Here is a 16,416-nt window from a genome sequence, read left to right as displayed (position 1 = left end):
TTTAAGAACAACTTTGTTTACAGTGTATTTTAGTCATCAGATTAGCTCAAATAAATCACTTCATGCACAGTTCTAAAACGATTTAAATTTTTTCCTGATAATGACATTGCACATTGACATTGTACAATGCAGTTTCAGCGTCAGACAAGCTTAATGAAGTGATATATGTACAGTTTTTAAGTGTTTTGATAATTTTGTACTTTCCTGTTACTTTTTAATGGTGACAAAGCACAATGCACTTTCAGCCACAGACAAGCTCAGTGAAACGCTTTTGACACAATTCTGAAGTTTGTTAGTGTTTTTTTTACATTTCACAATATTACTTTACATTACACAATATTACTTTGTTAACAGTGACATTGCACAATGCAGTTTCAGCGTCAGAAAGGCTCAAATAGGCGCTTTAAGCACAGTTCTGAGGGTTTTTTGGTGTTTTTGGACATTCCTGTCAATTTGTTGATTGTGACAATTTACAATGCACTTTCAGCCACAGACAAGCTCAATGAAGCGCTTTTGACACATTTCTGAAGTGTATTAGGGTTTTTCTACATTTTTGTAACATCGTTCATATTAAACCTGCGATGTATTCTCGGCGTCAGAGGATCCTAAAAAGTTATTTAAGCACAGTTCTGAGGTGTATTAGTGTTTTTTATATCACACAAGCGTCAGACAAGCGCAAATAGGTGCTTCAAGCACAGTTCTGAAGTTTTTTTTTAGTGTTTTTGGACATTCCTTTCATTTAGTTGATTGTGACGATTTACAATGCATTTTCAGTGTCAGCCAAGCTCAACGCATAATATATATGTGGTGTGTTATTTAGTATAAAAGTGTATTTTAATCATCAGAGTAGTTAAAAATATCCCTTCATGTTCAGAGTCAGACAAGCTCAAAGAAGCGTTTTAATCACATTTCTCAAATGTTTAATTGTTTTGAATATTAAAGTTACTTTCTTGACAGTGACATTGCTCAATACATCCTCAGCGTCAGACAAGCTCAATGCAGCGCTCTTTGCACAGTTCGGAAATGTTTTTGTACTTTCCAGTACAAAGCTCAAAGAAGCACTTTAAGCACATATCTGTGCTTGTTTATTTAGTAAACTAGTGTAGTTTAATTATCAAAGAAGTTTAAAAAAAATCACTTCATGCACCGGTCAGAAGAGATTTAGTGTTTTTATACTTTCCTAAAAATTACGTTGCACAATGCATTTTCAGCGAGACAAGACTATATAAGCGTTTTTAGAACAATTCTGAAACGTTTTATTGTTTTGGACATTCCTTTTATTTTGTTGATATTGCATAATGCATTCTCAGCGTCAGACAAGCTCAAAGAAGCGTTTTAAGCACGTTTCTAAAGTGTTTTATTGTTTTTGAACATTCCTGTTACCTTTTTTGGTAGTTACAATTTACAATGCATTTTCAGTGTCAGAAAATCTCAGCGAAGCTCTTTAAGAACAACTTTGTTTACAGTGTATTTTAGTCATCAGATTAGCTCAAATAAATCCCTTCATGCACAGTTCTAAAACGATTTAAATTTTTTCCTGATAATGACATTGCACATTGATATTGTACAATGCAGTTTCAGCGTCAGACAAGCTTAATGAAGTGATATATGTACAGTTTTTAAGTGTTTTGATAATTTTGTACTTTCCTGTTACTTTTTAATGGTGACAAAGCACAATGCACTTTCAGCCACAGACAAGCTCAGTGAAACGCTTTTGACACAATTCTGAAGTTTGTTAGTGTTTTTTTTACATTTCACAATATTACTTTACATTACACAATATTACTTTGTTAACAGTGACATTGCACAATGCAGTTTCAGCGTCAGAAAGGCTCAAATAGGCGCTTTAAGCACAGTTCTGAGTGTTTTTTAGTGTTTTTGGACATTCCTTTCAATTTGTTGATTGTGACAATTTACAATGCACTTTCAGCCACAGACAAGCTCAATGAAGCGCTTTTGACACATTTCTGAAGTGTATTAGGGTTTTTCTACATTTTTGTAACATCGTTCATATTGAACCTGCGATGTATTCTCGGCGTCAGAGGATCTTAAAAAGTTCTTTAAGCACAGTTCTGAGGTGTATTAGTGTTTTTTATATCACACAAGCGTCAGACAAGCGCAAATAGGTGCTTCAAGCACAGTTCTGAAGTTTTTTTTTAGTGTTTTTGGACATTCCTTTCATTTAGTTGATTGTGACGATTTACAATGCATTTTCAGTGTCAGCCAAGCTCAACGCATAATATATATGTGGTGTGTTATTTAGTATAAAAGTGTATTTTAATCATCAGAGTAGTTAAAAATATCACTTCATGTTCACAGTCAGACAAGCTCAAAGAAGCGTTTTAATCACATTTCTCAAATGTTTAATTGTTTTGAATATTAAAGTTACTTTCTTGACAGTGACATTGCTCAATACATCCTCAGCGTCAGACAAGCTCAATGCAGCGCTCTTTGCACAGTTCGGAAATGTTTTTGTACTTTCCAGTACAAAGCTCAAAGAAGCACTTTAAGCACATATCTGTGCTTGTTTATTTAGTAAACTAGTGTAGTTTAATTATCAAAGAAGTTAAAAAAATTCACTTCATGAACCGGTCTGAAGAGATTTAGTGTTTTTATACTTTTCTAAAAATTACATTGCACAATGTATTTTCAGCGAGACAAGACTATATAAGTGTTTTTAGAACAATTCTGAAACGTTTTATTGCTTTGGACATTCCTTTTATTTTGTTGATATTGCATAATGCATTCTCAGCGTCAGACAAGCTCAAAGAAGCGTTTTAAGCACGTTTCTAAAGTGTTTTATTGTTGTTGAACATTCCTGTTACCTTTTTTGGTAGTTACAATTTACAATGCATTTTCAGTGTCAGAAAATCTCAGCGAAGCTCTTTAAGAACAACTTTGTTTACAGTGTATTTAAGTCATCAGATTAGCTAAAATAAATCACTTCATGCACAGTTCTAAAACGATTTAAAAAATTTTCCTGATAATGACATTGCGCATTGACATTATACAATGCAGTTTCAGCCACAGACAAGCTCAATAAAGTGATATATGTACAGTTTTTAAGTGTTTTGATAATTTTGTACTTTCCTGTTACTTTTTAATGGTGACAAAGCACAATGCACTTTCAGCCACAGACAAGCTCAGTGAAACGCTTTTGACACAATTCTGAAGTTTGTTAGTGTTTTTTTACATTTCACAATATTACTTTACATTACACAATATTACTTTGTTAACAGTGACATTGCACAATGCAGTTTCAGCGACAGAAAGGCTCAAATAGGCGCTTTAAGCACAGTTCTGAGGGTTTTTTAGTGTTTTTGGACATTCCTGTCAATTTGTTGATTGTGACAATTTACAATGCACTTTCAGCCACAGACAAGCTCAATGAAGCGCTTTTGACACATTTCTGAAGTGTATTAGGTTTTTTCTACATTTTTGTAACATCGTTCATATTGAACCTGCGATGTATTCTCGGCGTCAGAGGATCTCAAAAAGTTCTTTAAGCACAGTTCTGAGGTGTATTAGTTTTTTTTATATCACACAAGCGTCAGACAAGCGCAAATAGGTTCTTCAAGCACAGTTCTGAAGTTTTTTTTTAGTGTTTTTGGACATTCCTGTCATTTTGTTGATTGTGACGATTTACAATGCATTTTCAGTGTCAGCCAAGCTCAACGCATAATATATATGTGGTGTGTTATTTAGTATAAAAGTAAATTTTAATCATCAGAGTAGTTAAAAATATCACTTCATGTTTACAGTCAGACAAGCTCAAAGAAGCGTTTTAAGCACATTTCTCAAATGTTTAATTGTTTTGAATATTAAAGTTACTTTCTTGACAGTGACATTGCTCAATACATCCTCAGCGTCAGACAAGCTCAATGCAGCGCTCTTTGCAAAGTTCGGAAATGTTTTTGTACTTTCCAGTACAAAGCTCAAAGAAGCACTTTAAGCACATATATGTGCTTGTTTATTTAGTAAACTAGTGTAGTTTAATTATCAAAGAAGTTAAAAAAATTCACTTCATGAACCGGTCTGAAGAGATTTAGTGTTTTTATACTTTCCTAAAAATTACATTGCACAATGTATTTTCAGCGAGACAAGACTACATAAGCGTTTTTAGAACAATTCTGAAACGTTTTATTGCATTGGACATTCCATTTATTTTGTTGATATTGCATAATGCATTCTCAGCGTCAGACAAGCTCAAAGGAGCGTTTTAAGCACGTTTCTAAAGTGTTTTATTGTTTTTGAACATTCCTGTTACCTTTTTTGGTAGTTACAATTTACAATGCATTTTCAGTGTCAGACAAGCTCAACGCATAATATATATGTGGTGTGTTATTTAGTATAAAAGACTATTTTAATCATCAGAGTAGTTAAAAATATCACTTCATGTTCAGAGTCAGACAAGCTCAAAGAAGCGTTTTAAGCACGTTTCTAAAGTGTTTTATTGTTGTTGAACATTCCTGTTACCTTTTTTGGTAATTACAATTTACAATGCATTTTCAGTGTCAGAAAATCTCAGCGAAGCTCTTTAAGAACAACTTTGTTTACAGTGTATTTTAGTCATCAGATTAGCTCAAATAAATCACTTCATGCACAGTTCTAAAACGATTTAAAAAAATTTCCTGATAATGACATTGCGCATTGACATTATACAATGCACTTTCAGCCACAGACAAGCTCAATGAAGCGCTTTTGACACAATTCTGAAGCGTATTAGTGTTTTTCTACATTTTTGTAACATCGTTCATATTGAACCTGCGATGTATTCTCGGCGTCAGAGGATCTCAAAAAAGTTCTTTAAGCACAGTTCTGAGGTGTATTAGTGTTTTTTATATCACACAAACGTCAGACAAGCGCAAATAGGTGCTTCAAGCACAGTTCTGAAGTTTTTTTTTAGTGTTTTTGGACATTCCTTTCATTTTGTTGATTGTGATGATTTACAATGCATTTTCAGTGTCAGACAAGCTCAACGCATAATATATATGTGGTGTGTTATATAGTATAAAAGTGTATTTTAATCATCAGAGTAGTTAAAAATATCACTTCATGTTCAGAGTCAGACAAGCTCAAAGAAGCGTTTTAAGCACATTTCTCAAATGTTTAATTGTTTTGAATATTAAAGTTACTTTCTTGACAGTGACATTGCTCAATACATCCTCAGCGTCAGACAAGCTCAATGCAGCGCTCTTTGCACAGTTCGCAAATGTTTTTGTACTTTCCAGTACAAAGCTCAAAGAAGCACTTTAAGCACATATCTGTGCTTGTTTATTTAGTAAACTAGTGTAGTTTAATTATCAAAGAAGTTAAAAAAATTCACTTCATGAACCGGTCTGAAGAGATTTAGTGTTTTTATACTTTCCTAAAAATTACATTGCACAATGCATTTTCAGCGAGACAAGACTATATAAGCGTTTTTAGAACAATTCTGAAACGTTTTATTGTTTTGGACATTCCTTTTATTTTGTTGATATTGCATAATGCATTCTCAGCGTCAGACAAGCTCAAAGAAGCGTTTTAAGCACGTTTCTAAAGTGTTTTATTGTTGTTGAACATTCCTGTTACCTTTTTTGGTAGTTACAATTTACAAAGCATTTTCAGTGTCAGAAAATCTCAGCGAAGCTCTTTAAGAACAACTTTGTTTACAGTGTATTTTAGTCATCAGATTAGCTCAAATAAATCACTTCATGCAAAACGATTAAAATTTTTTCCTGATAATGACATTGCACATTGACATTGTACAATGCAGTTTCAGCGTCAGACAAGCTTAATGAAGTGATATATGTACAGTTTTTAAGTGTTTTGATAATTTTGTACTTTCCTGTTACTTTTTAATGGTGACATAGCACAATGCACTTTCAGCCACAGACAAGCTCAGTGAAAGGCTTTTGACACAATTCTGAAGTTTGTTAGTGTTTTTTTACATTTCACAATATTACTTTACATTACACAATATTACTTTGTTAACAGAGACATTGCACAATGCAGTTTCAGCGTCAGAAAGGCTCAAATAGGCGCTTTAAGCACAGTTCTGAGGGTTTTTTAGTGTTTTTGGACATTCCTTTCAATTTGTTGATTGTGACAATTTACAATGCACTTTCAGCCACAGACAAGCTCAATGAAGCGCTTTGACACATTTCTGAAGTGTATTAGGGTTTTTCTACATTTTTGTAACATCGTTCATATTGAACCTGCGATGTATTCTCGGCGTCAGAGGATCTCAAAAAAGTTCTTTAAGCACAGTTCTGAGGTGTATTAGTTTTTTTTATATCACACAAGCGTCAGACAAGCGCAAATAGGTGCTTCAAGCCCAGTTCTGAAGTTTTTTTTTAGTGTTTTTGGACATTCCTTTCATTTTGTTGATTGTGACGATTTACAATGCATTTTCAGTGTCAGACAAGCTCAACGCATAATATATATGTGGTGTGTTATATAGTATAAAAGTGTATTTTAATCATCAGAGTAGTTAAAAATATCACTTCATGTTCAGAGTCAGACAAGCTCAAAGAAGCGTTTTAAGCACATTTCTCAAATGTTTAATTGTTTTGAATATTAAAGTTACTTTCTTGACAGTGACATTGCTCAATACATCCTCAGCGTCAGACAAGCTCAATGCAGCGCTCTTTGCACAGTTCGCAAATGTTTTTGTACTTTCCAGTACAAAGCTCAAAGAAGCACTTTAAGCACATATCTGTGCTTGTTTATTTAGTAAACTAGTGTAGTTTAATTATCAAAGAAGTTAAAAAAATTCACTTCATGAACCGGTCTGAAGAGATTTAGTGTTTTTATACTTTCCTAAAAATTACATTGCACAATGCATTTTCAGCGAGACAAGACTATATAAGCGTTTTTAGAACAATTCTGAAACGTTTTATTGTTTTGGACATTCCTTTTATTTTGTTGATATTGCATAATGCATTCTCAGCGTCAGACAAGCTCAAAGAAGCGTTTTAAGCACGTTTCTAAAGTGTTTTATTGTTTTTGAACATTCCTTTTACCTTTTTGGTAGTTACAATTTACAATGCATTTTCAGTGTCAGAAAATCTCAGCGAAGCTCTTTAAGAACAACTTTGTTTACAGTGTATTTTAGTCATCAGATTAGCTCAAATAAATCACTTCATGCACAGTTCTAAAACGATTTAAATTTTTTCCTGATAATGACATTGCACATTGACATTGTACAATGCAGTTTCAGCGTCAGACAAGCTTAATGAAGTGATATATGTACAGTTTTGAAGTGTTTTGATAATTTTGTACTTTCCTGTTACTTTTTAATGGTGACATAGCACAATGCACTTTCAGCCACAGACAAGCTCAGTGAAAGGCTTTTGACACAATTCTGAAGTTTGTTAGTGTTTTTTTACATTTCACAATATTACTTTACATTACACAATATTACTTTGTTAACAGTGACTGCACAATGCAGTTTCAGCGTCAGAAAGTCTCAAATAGGCGCTTTAAGCACAGTTCTGAAAGTTTTTTTGTGTTTTTGGACATTCCTGTCAATTTGTTGATTGTGACAATTTACAATGCACTTTCAGCCACAGACAAGCTCAATGAAGCGCTTTGACACATTTCTGAAGTGTATTAGGGTTTTTCTACATTTTTGTAACATCGTTCATATTGAACCTGCGATGTATTCTCGGCGTCAGAGGATCTCAAAAAAGTTCTTTAAGCACAGTTCTGAGGTGTATTAGTTTTTTTTATATCACACAAGCGTCAGACAAGCGCAAATAGGTGCTTCAAGCACAGTTCTGAAGTTTTTTTTTAGTGTTTTTGGACATTCCTTTCATTTTGTTGATTGTGACGATTTACAATGCATTTTCAGTGTCAGACAAGCTCAACGCATAATATATATGTGGTGTGTTATATAGTATAAAAGTGTATTTTAATCATCAGAGTAGTGAAAAATATCACTTCATGTTCAGAGTCAGACAAGCTCAAAGAAGCGTTTTAAGCACATTTCTCAAATGTTTAATTGTTTTGAATATTAAAGTTACTTTCTTGACAGTGACATTGCTCAATACATCCTCAGCGTCAGACAAGCTCAATGCAGCGCTCTTTGCTCAGTTCGGAAATGTTTTTGTACTTTCCAGTACAAAGCTCAAAGAAGCACTTTAAGCACATATCTGTGCTTGTTTATTTAGTAAACTAGTGTAGTTTAATTATCAAAGAAGTTAAAAAAATTCACTTCATGAACCGGTCTGAAGAGATTTAGTGTTTTTATACTTTCCTAAAAATTACATTGCACAATGCATTTTCAGCGAGACAAGACTATATAAGCGTTTTTAGAACAATTCTGAAACGTTTTATTGTTTTGGACATTCCTTTTATTTTGTTGATATTGCATAATGCATTCTCAGCGTCAGACAAGCTCAAAGAAGCGTTTTAAGCACGTTTCTAAAGTGTTTTATTGTTGTTGAACATTCCTGTTACCTTTTTTGGTAGTTACAATTTACAATGCATTTTCAGTGTCAGAAAATCTCAGCGAAGCTCTTTAAGAACAACTTTGTTTACAGTGTATTTTAGTCATCAGATTAGCTCAAATAAATCACTTCAAGCACAGTTCTGAAGTTTTTTTTTAGTGTTTTTGGACATTCCTTTCATTTTGTTGATTGTGACGATTTACAATGCATTTTCAGTGTCAGACAAGCTCAACGCATAATATATATGTGGTGTGTTATATAGTATAAAAGTGTATTTTAATCATCAGAGTTGTTAAAAATATCACTTCATGTTCAGAGTCAGACAAGCTCAAAGAAGCGTTTTAAGCACATTTCTCAAATGTTTAATTATTTTGAATATTAAAGTTACTTTCTTGACAGTGACATTGCTCAATACATCCTCAGCGTCAGACAAGCTCAATGCAGCGCTCTTTGCACAGTTCGGAAATGTTTTTGTACTTTCCAGTACAAAGCTCAAAGAAGCACTTTAAGCACATATCTGTGCTTGTTTATTTAGTAAACTAGTGTAGCTTAATTATCAAAGAAGTTAAAAAAATTCACTTCATGAACCGGTCTGAAGAGATTTAGTGTTTTTATACTTTCCTAAAAATTACATTGCACAATGCATTTTCAGCGAGACAAGACTATATAAGCGTTTTTAGAACAATTCTGAAACGTTTTATTGTTTTGGACATTCCTTTTATTTTGTTGATATTGCATAATGCATTCTCAGCGTCAGACAAGCTCAAAGAAGCGTTTTAAGCACGTTTCTAAAGTGTTTTATTGTTTTTGAACATTCCTGTTACCTTTTTTGGTATGTACAATTTACAATGCATTTTCAGTGTCAGAAAATCTCAGCGAAGCTCTTTAAGAACAACTTTGTTTACAGTGTATTTTAGTCATCAGATTAGCTCAAATAAATCACTTCATGCACAGTTCTAAAACGATTTAAATTTTTTCCTGATAATGACATTGCACATTGACATTGTACAATGCAGTTTCAGCGTCAGACAAGCTTAATGAAGTGATATATGTACAGTTTTGAAGTGTTTTGATGATTTTGTACTTTCCTGTTACATTTTAATGGTGAAATAGCACAATGCACTTTCAGCCACAGACAAGCTCAGTGAAAGGCTTTTGACACAATTCTGAAGTTTGTTAGTGTTTTTTTACATTTCACAATATTACTTTACATTACACAATATTACTTTGTTAACAGTGACATTGCACAATGCAGTTTCAGCGTCAGAAAGGCTCAAATAGGCGCTTTAAGCACAGTTCTGAAAGTTTTTTAGTGTTTTTGGACATTCCTTTCAATTTGTTGATTGTGACAATTTACAATGCACTTTCAGCCACAGACAAGCTCAATGAAGCGCTTTGACACATTTCTGAAGTGTATTAGGGTTTTTCTACATTTTTGTAACATCGTTCATATTGAACCTGCGATGTATTCTCGGCGTCAGAGGATCTCAAATAAGTTCTTTAAGCACAGTTCTGAGGTGTATTAGTTTCTTTTATATCACACAAGCGTCAGACAAGCGCAAATAGGTGCTTCAAGCACAGTTCTGAAGTTTTTTTTTAGTGTTTTTGGACATTCCTTTCATTTTGTTGATTGTGACGATTTACAATGCATTTTCAGTGTCAGACAAGCTCAACGCATAATATATATGTGGTGTGTTATATAGTATAAAAGTGTATTTTAATCATCAGAGTTGTGAAAAATATCACTTCATGTTCAGAGTCAGACAAGCTCAAAGAAGCGTTTTAAGCACATTTCTCAAATGTTTAATTATTTTGAATATTAAAGTTACTTTCTTGACAGTGACATTGCTCAATACATCCTCAGCGTCAGACAAGCTCAATGCAGCGCTCTTTGCACAGTTCGGAAATGTTTTTGTACTTTCCAGTACAAAGCTCAAAGAAGCACTTTAAGCACATATCTGTGCTTGTTTATTTAGTAAACTAGTGTAGCTTAATTATCAAAGAAGTTAAAAAAATTCACTTCATGAAGAGATTTAGTGTTTTTATACTTTCCTAAAAATTACATTGCACAATGCATTTTCAGCGAGACAAGACTATATAAGCGTTTTTAGAACAATTCTGAAACGTTTTATTGTTTTGGACATTCCTTTTATTTTGTTGATATTGCATAATGCATTCTCAGCGTCAGACAAGCTGAAAGAAGCGTTTTAAGCACGTTTCTAAAGTGTTTTATTGTTTTTGAACATTCCTTTTACCTTTTTGGTAGTTACAATTTACAATGCATTTTCAGTGTCAGAAAATCTCAGCGAAGCTCTTTAAGAACAACTTTGTTTACAGTGTATTTTAGTCATCAGATTAGCTCAAATAAATCACTTCATGCACAGTTCTAAAACGATTTAAATTTTTTCCTGATAATGACATTGCACATTGACATTGTACAATGCAGTTTCAGCGTCAGACAAGCTTAATGAAGTGATATATGTACAGTTTTGAAGTGTTTTGATAATTTTGTACTTTCCAGTTACTTTTTAATGGTGACATAGCACAATGCACTTTCAGCCACAGACAAGCTCAGTGAAAGGCTTTTGACACAATTCTGAAGTTTGTTAGTGTTTTTTTACATTTTACAATATTACTTTACATTACACAATATTACTTTGTTAACAGTGACATTGCACAATGCAGTTTCAGCGTCAGAAAGGCTCAAATAGGCGCTTTAAGCACAGTTCTGAAAGTTTTTTTGTGTTTTTGGACATTCCTTTCAATTTGTTGATTGTGACAATTTACAATGCACTTTCAGCCACAGACAAGCTCAATGAAGCGCTTTGACACATTTCTGAAGTGTATTAGGGTTTTTCTACATTTTTGTAACATCGTTCATATTGAACCTGCGATGTATTCTCGGCGTCAGAGGATCTCAAAAAAGTTCTTTAAGCACAGTTCTGAGGTGTATTAGTTTTTTTTATATCACACAAGCGTCAGACAAGCGCAAATAGGTGCTTCAAGCACAGTTCTGAAGTTTTTTTTTAGTGTTTTTGGACATTCCTTTCATTTTGTTGATTGTGACGATTTACAATGCATTTTCAGTGTCAGACAAGCTCAACGCATAATATATATGTGGTGTGTTATTTAGTATAAAAGTGTATTTTAATCATCAGAGTAGTGAAAAATATCACTTCATGTTCAGAGTCAGACAAGCTCAAAGAAGCGTTTTAAGCACATTTCTCAAATGTTTAATTGTTTTGAATATTAAAGTTTCTTTCTTGACAGTGACATTGCTCAATACATCCTCAGCGTCAGACAAGCTCAATGCAGCGCTCTTTGCACAGTTCGCAAATGTTTTTGTACTTTCCAGTACAAAGCTCAAAGAAGCACTTTAAGCACATATCTGTGCTTGTTTATTTAGTAAACTAGTGTAGTTTAATTATCAAAGAAGTTTAAAAAAATCCCTTCATCGGTCAGAAGAGATTTAGTGTTTTTATACTTTCCTAAAAATTACATTGCACAATGCATTTTCAGCGAGACAAGACTATATAAGCGTTTTTAGAACAATTCTGAAACGTTTTATTGTTTTGGACATTCCTTTTATTTTGTTGATATTGCATAATGCATTCTCAGCGTCAGACAAGCTCAAAGAAGCGTTTTAAGCACGTTTCTAAAGTGTTTTATTGTTTTTGAACATTCCTTTTACCTTTTTGGTAGTTACAATTTACAATGCATTTTCAGTGTCAGAAAATCTCAGCGAAGCTCTTTGAGAACAACTTTGTTTACAGTGTATTTTAGTCATCAGATTAGCTCAAATAAATCACTTCATGCACAGTTCTAAAACGATTTAAATTTTTTCCTGATAATGACATTGCACATTGACATTGTACAATGCAGTTTCAGCGTCAGACAAGCTTAATGAAGTGATATATGTACAGTTTTGAAGTGTTTTGATAATTTTGTACTTTCCAGTTACTTTTTAATGGTGACATAGCACAATGCACTTTCAGCCACAGACAAGCTCAGTGAAAGGCTTTTGACACAATTCTGAAGTTTGTTAGTGTTTTTTTACATTTTACAATATTACTTTACATTACACAATATTACTTTGTTAACAGTGACATTGCACAATGCAGTTTCAGCGTCAGAAAGGCTCAAATAGGCGCTTTAAGCACAGTTCTGAAAGTTTTTTTGTGTTTTTGGACATTCCTTTCAATTTGTTGATTGTGACAATTTACAATGCACTTTCAGCCACAGACAAGCTTAATGAAGCGCTTTGACACATTTCTGAAGTGTATTAGGGTTTTTCTACATTTTTGTAACATCGTTCATATTGAACCTGCGATGTATTCTCGGCGTCAGAGGATCTCAAAAAAGTTCTTTAAGCACAGTTCTGAGGTGTATTAGTTTTTTTTATATCACACAAGCGTCAGACAAGCGCAAATAGGTGCTTCAAGCACAGTTCTGAAGTTTTTTTTTAGTGTCTTTGGACATTCCTTTCATTTTGTTGATTGTGACGATTTACAATGCATTTTCAGTGTCAGACAAGCTCAACGCATAATATATATGTGGTGTGTTATATAGTATAAAAGTGTATTTTAATCATCAGAGTAGTTAAAAATATCACTTCATGTTCAGAGTCAGACAAGCTCAAAGAAGCGTTTTAAGCACATTTCTCAAATGTTTAATTGTTTTGAATATTAAAGTTACTTTCTTGACAGTGACATTGCTCAATACATCCTCAGCGTCAGACAAGCTCAATGCAGCGCTCTTTGCACAGTTCGCAAATGTTTTTGTACTTTCCAGTACAAAGCTCAAAGAAGCACTTTAAGCATATATCTGTGCTTGTTTATTTAGTAAACCAGTGTAGTTTAATTATCAAGGAAGTTTAAAAAAATCACTTCATGCACCGGTCTGAAGAGATTTAGTGTTTTTATACTTTCCTAAAAATTACATTGCACAATGTATTTTCAGCGAGACAAGACTATATAAGCGTTTTTAGAACAATTCTGAAACGTTTTATTGTTTTGGACATTCCTTTTATTTTGTTGATATTGCATAATGCATTCTCAGCGTCAGACAAGCTCAAAGAAGCGTTTTAAGCACGTTTCTAAAGTGTTTTATTGTTGTTGAACATTCCTGTTACCTTTTTTGGTAGTTACAATTTACAATGCATTTTCAGTGTCAGAAAATCTCAGCGAAGCTCTTTAAGAACAACTTTGTTTACAGTGTATTTTAGTCATCAGATTAGCTCAAATAAATCACTTCATGCACAGTTCTAAAACGATTTAAAAAAAATTCCTGATAATGACATTGCGCATTGACATTATACATGCACTTTCAGCCACAGACAAGCTCAATGAAGCGCTTTTGACACAATTCTGAAGCGTATTAGTGTTTTTCTACATTTTTGTAAAATCGTTCATATTGAACCTGCGATGTATTCTCGGCGTCAGAGGATCTCAAAAAAGTTCTTTAAGCACAGTTCTGAGGTGTATTAGTGTTTTTTATATCACACAAACGTCAGACAAGCGCAAATAGGTGCTTCAAGCCCAGTTCTGAAGTTTTTTTTTAGTGTTTTTGGACATTCCTTTCATTTTGTTGATTGTGACGATTTACAATGCATTTTCAGTGTCAGCCAAGCTCAACGCATAATATATATGTGGTGTGTTATTTAGTGTAAAAGTGTATTTTATTCATCAGAGTAGTTAAAAATATCACTTCATGTTCAGAGTCAGACAAGCTCAAAGAAGCGTTTTAAGCACATTTCTCAAATGTTTAATTGTTTTGAATATTAAAGTTACTTTCTTGACAGTGACATTGCTCAATACATCCTCAGCGTCAGACAAGCTCAATGCAGCGCTCTTTGCACAGTTCGGAAATGTTTTTGTACTTTCCAGTACAAAGCTCAAAGAAGCACAGTCTGAAGAGATTTAGTGTTTTTATACTTTCCTAAAAATTACATTGCACAATGCATTTTCAGCGAGACAAGACTATATAAGCGTTTTTAGAACAATTCTGAAACGTTTTATTGTTTTGGACATTCCTTTTATTTTGTTGATATTGCATAATGCATTCTCAGCGTCAGACAAGCTCAAAGAAGCGTTTTAAGCACGTTTCTAAAGTGTTTTATTGTTTTTGAACATTCCTGTTACCTTTTTTGGTAGTTACAATTTACAATGCATTTTCAGTGTCAGAAAATCTCAGCGAAGCTCTTTAAGAACAACTTTGTTTACAGTGTATTTTAGTCATCAGATTAGCTCAAATAAATCACTTCATGCACAGTTCTAAAACGATTAAAATATTTTCTTGATAATGACATTGCACATTGACATTGTACAATGCAGTTTAAGCCTCAGACAAGCTTAATGAAGTGATATATGTACAGTTTTGAAGTGTTTTGATAATTTTGTACTTTCCTGGTACTTTTTAATGGTGACATAGCACAATGCACTTTCAGCCACAGACAAGCTCAGTGAAACGCTCTTGACACAATTCTGAAGTTTGTTAGTGTTTTTTTACATTTCACAATATTACTTTACATTACACAATATTACTTTGTTAACAGTGACATTGCACAATGCAGTTTCAGCATCAGAAAGGCTCAAATAGGCGCTTCAAGCACAGTTCTGAGGGTTTTTTAGTGTTTTTGGACATTCCTGTCAATTTGTTGATTGTGACAATTTACAATGCACTTTCAGCCACAGACAAGCTCAATGAAGCGCTTTTGACACATTTCTGAAGTGTATTAGGGTTTTTCTACATTTTTGTAACATCGTTCATATTGAACCTGCGATGTATTCTCGGCGTCAGAGGATCTCAAAAAGTTCTTTAAGCACAGTTCTGAGGTGTATTAGTGTTATTTATATCACACAAGCATCAGACAAGCGCAAATAGGTGCTTCAAGCACAGTTCTGAAGTTTTTTTGTTTGTTTTTTTTTGTGTGTGTTTTTGGACATTCCTTTCATTTAGTTGATTGTGACGATTTACAATGCATTTTCAGTGTCAGCCAAGCTCAACGCATAATATATGTGGTGTGTTATTTAGTATAAAAGTGTATTTTAATCATCAGAGTAGTTAAAAATATCACTTCATGTTCAGAGTCAGACAAGCTCAAAGAAGCGTTTTAAGCACATTTCTCAAATGTTTAATTGTTTTGAATATTAAAGTTACTTTCTTGACAGTGACATTGCTCAATACATCCTCAGCGTCAGACAAGCTCAATGCAGCGCTCTTTGCACAGTTCGGAAATGTTTTTGTACTTTCCAGTACAAAGCTCAAAGAAGCACATTAAGCACATATCTGTGCTTGTTTATTTAGTAAACTAGTTTAGTTTAATTATCAAAGAAGTTTAAAAAATTCACTTCATGAACCGGTCTGAAGAGATTTAGTGTTTTTATACTTTCCTAAAAATTACATTGCACAATGCATTTTCAGCGAGACAAGACTATATAAGCGTTTTTAGAACAATTCTGAAACGTTTTATTGTTTTGGACATTCCTTTTATTTTGTTGATATTGCATAATGCATTCTCAGCGTCAGACAAGCTCAAAGAAGCGTTTTAAGCACGTTTCTTAAGTGTTTTATTGTTGTTGAACATTCCTGTTACCTTTTTTGGTAGTTACAATTTACAATGCATTTTCAGTGTCAGAAAATCTCAGCGAAGCTCTTTAAGAACAACTTTGTTTACAGTGTATTTTAGTCATCAGATTAGCTCAAATAAATCCCTTCATGCACAGTTCTAAAACGATTTAAATTTTTTCCTGATAATGACATTGCACATTGACATTGCACAATGCAGTTTCAGCGTCAGACAAGCTTAATGAAGTGATATATGTACAGTTTTGAAGTGTTTTGATAATTTTGTACTTTCCTGTTACTTTTTAATGGTGACATAGCACAATGCACTTTTAGCCACAGACAAGCTCAGTGAAACGCTTTTGACACAATTCTGAAGTTTGTTAGTGTTTTTTTACATTTCACAATATTACTTTACATT

Source organism: Trichomycterus rosablanca, chromosome 15, assembly GCF_030014385.1.
Source record: "Trichomycterus rosablanca isolate fTriRos1 chromosome 15, fTriRos1.hap1, whole genome shotgun sequence".
In the NCBI taxonomy this organism is placed as follows: Eukaryota; Metazoa; Chordata; class Actinopteri; order Siluriformes; family Trichomycteridae; genus Trichomycterus; species Trichomycterus rosablanca.
This window is presented reverse-complemented; position numbering follows the sequence as displayed.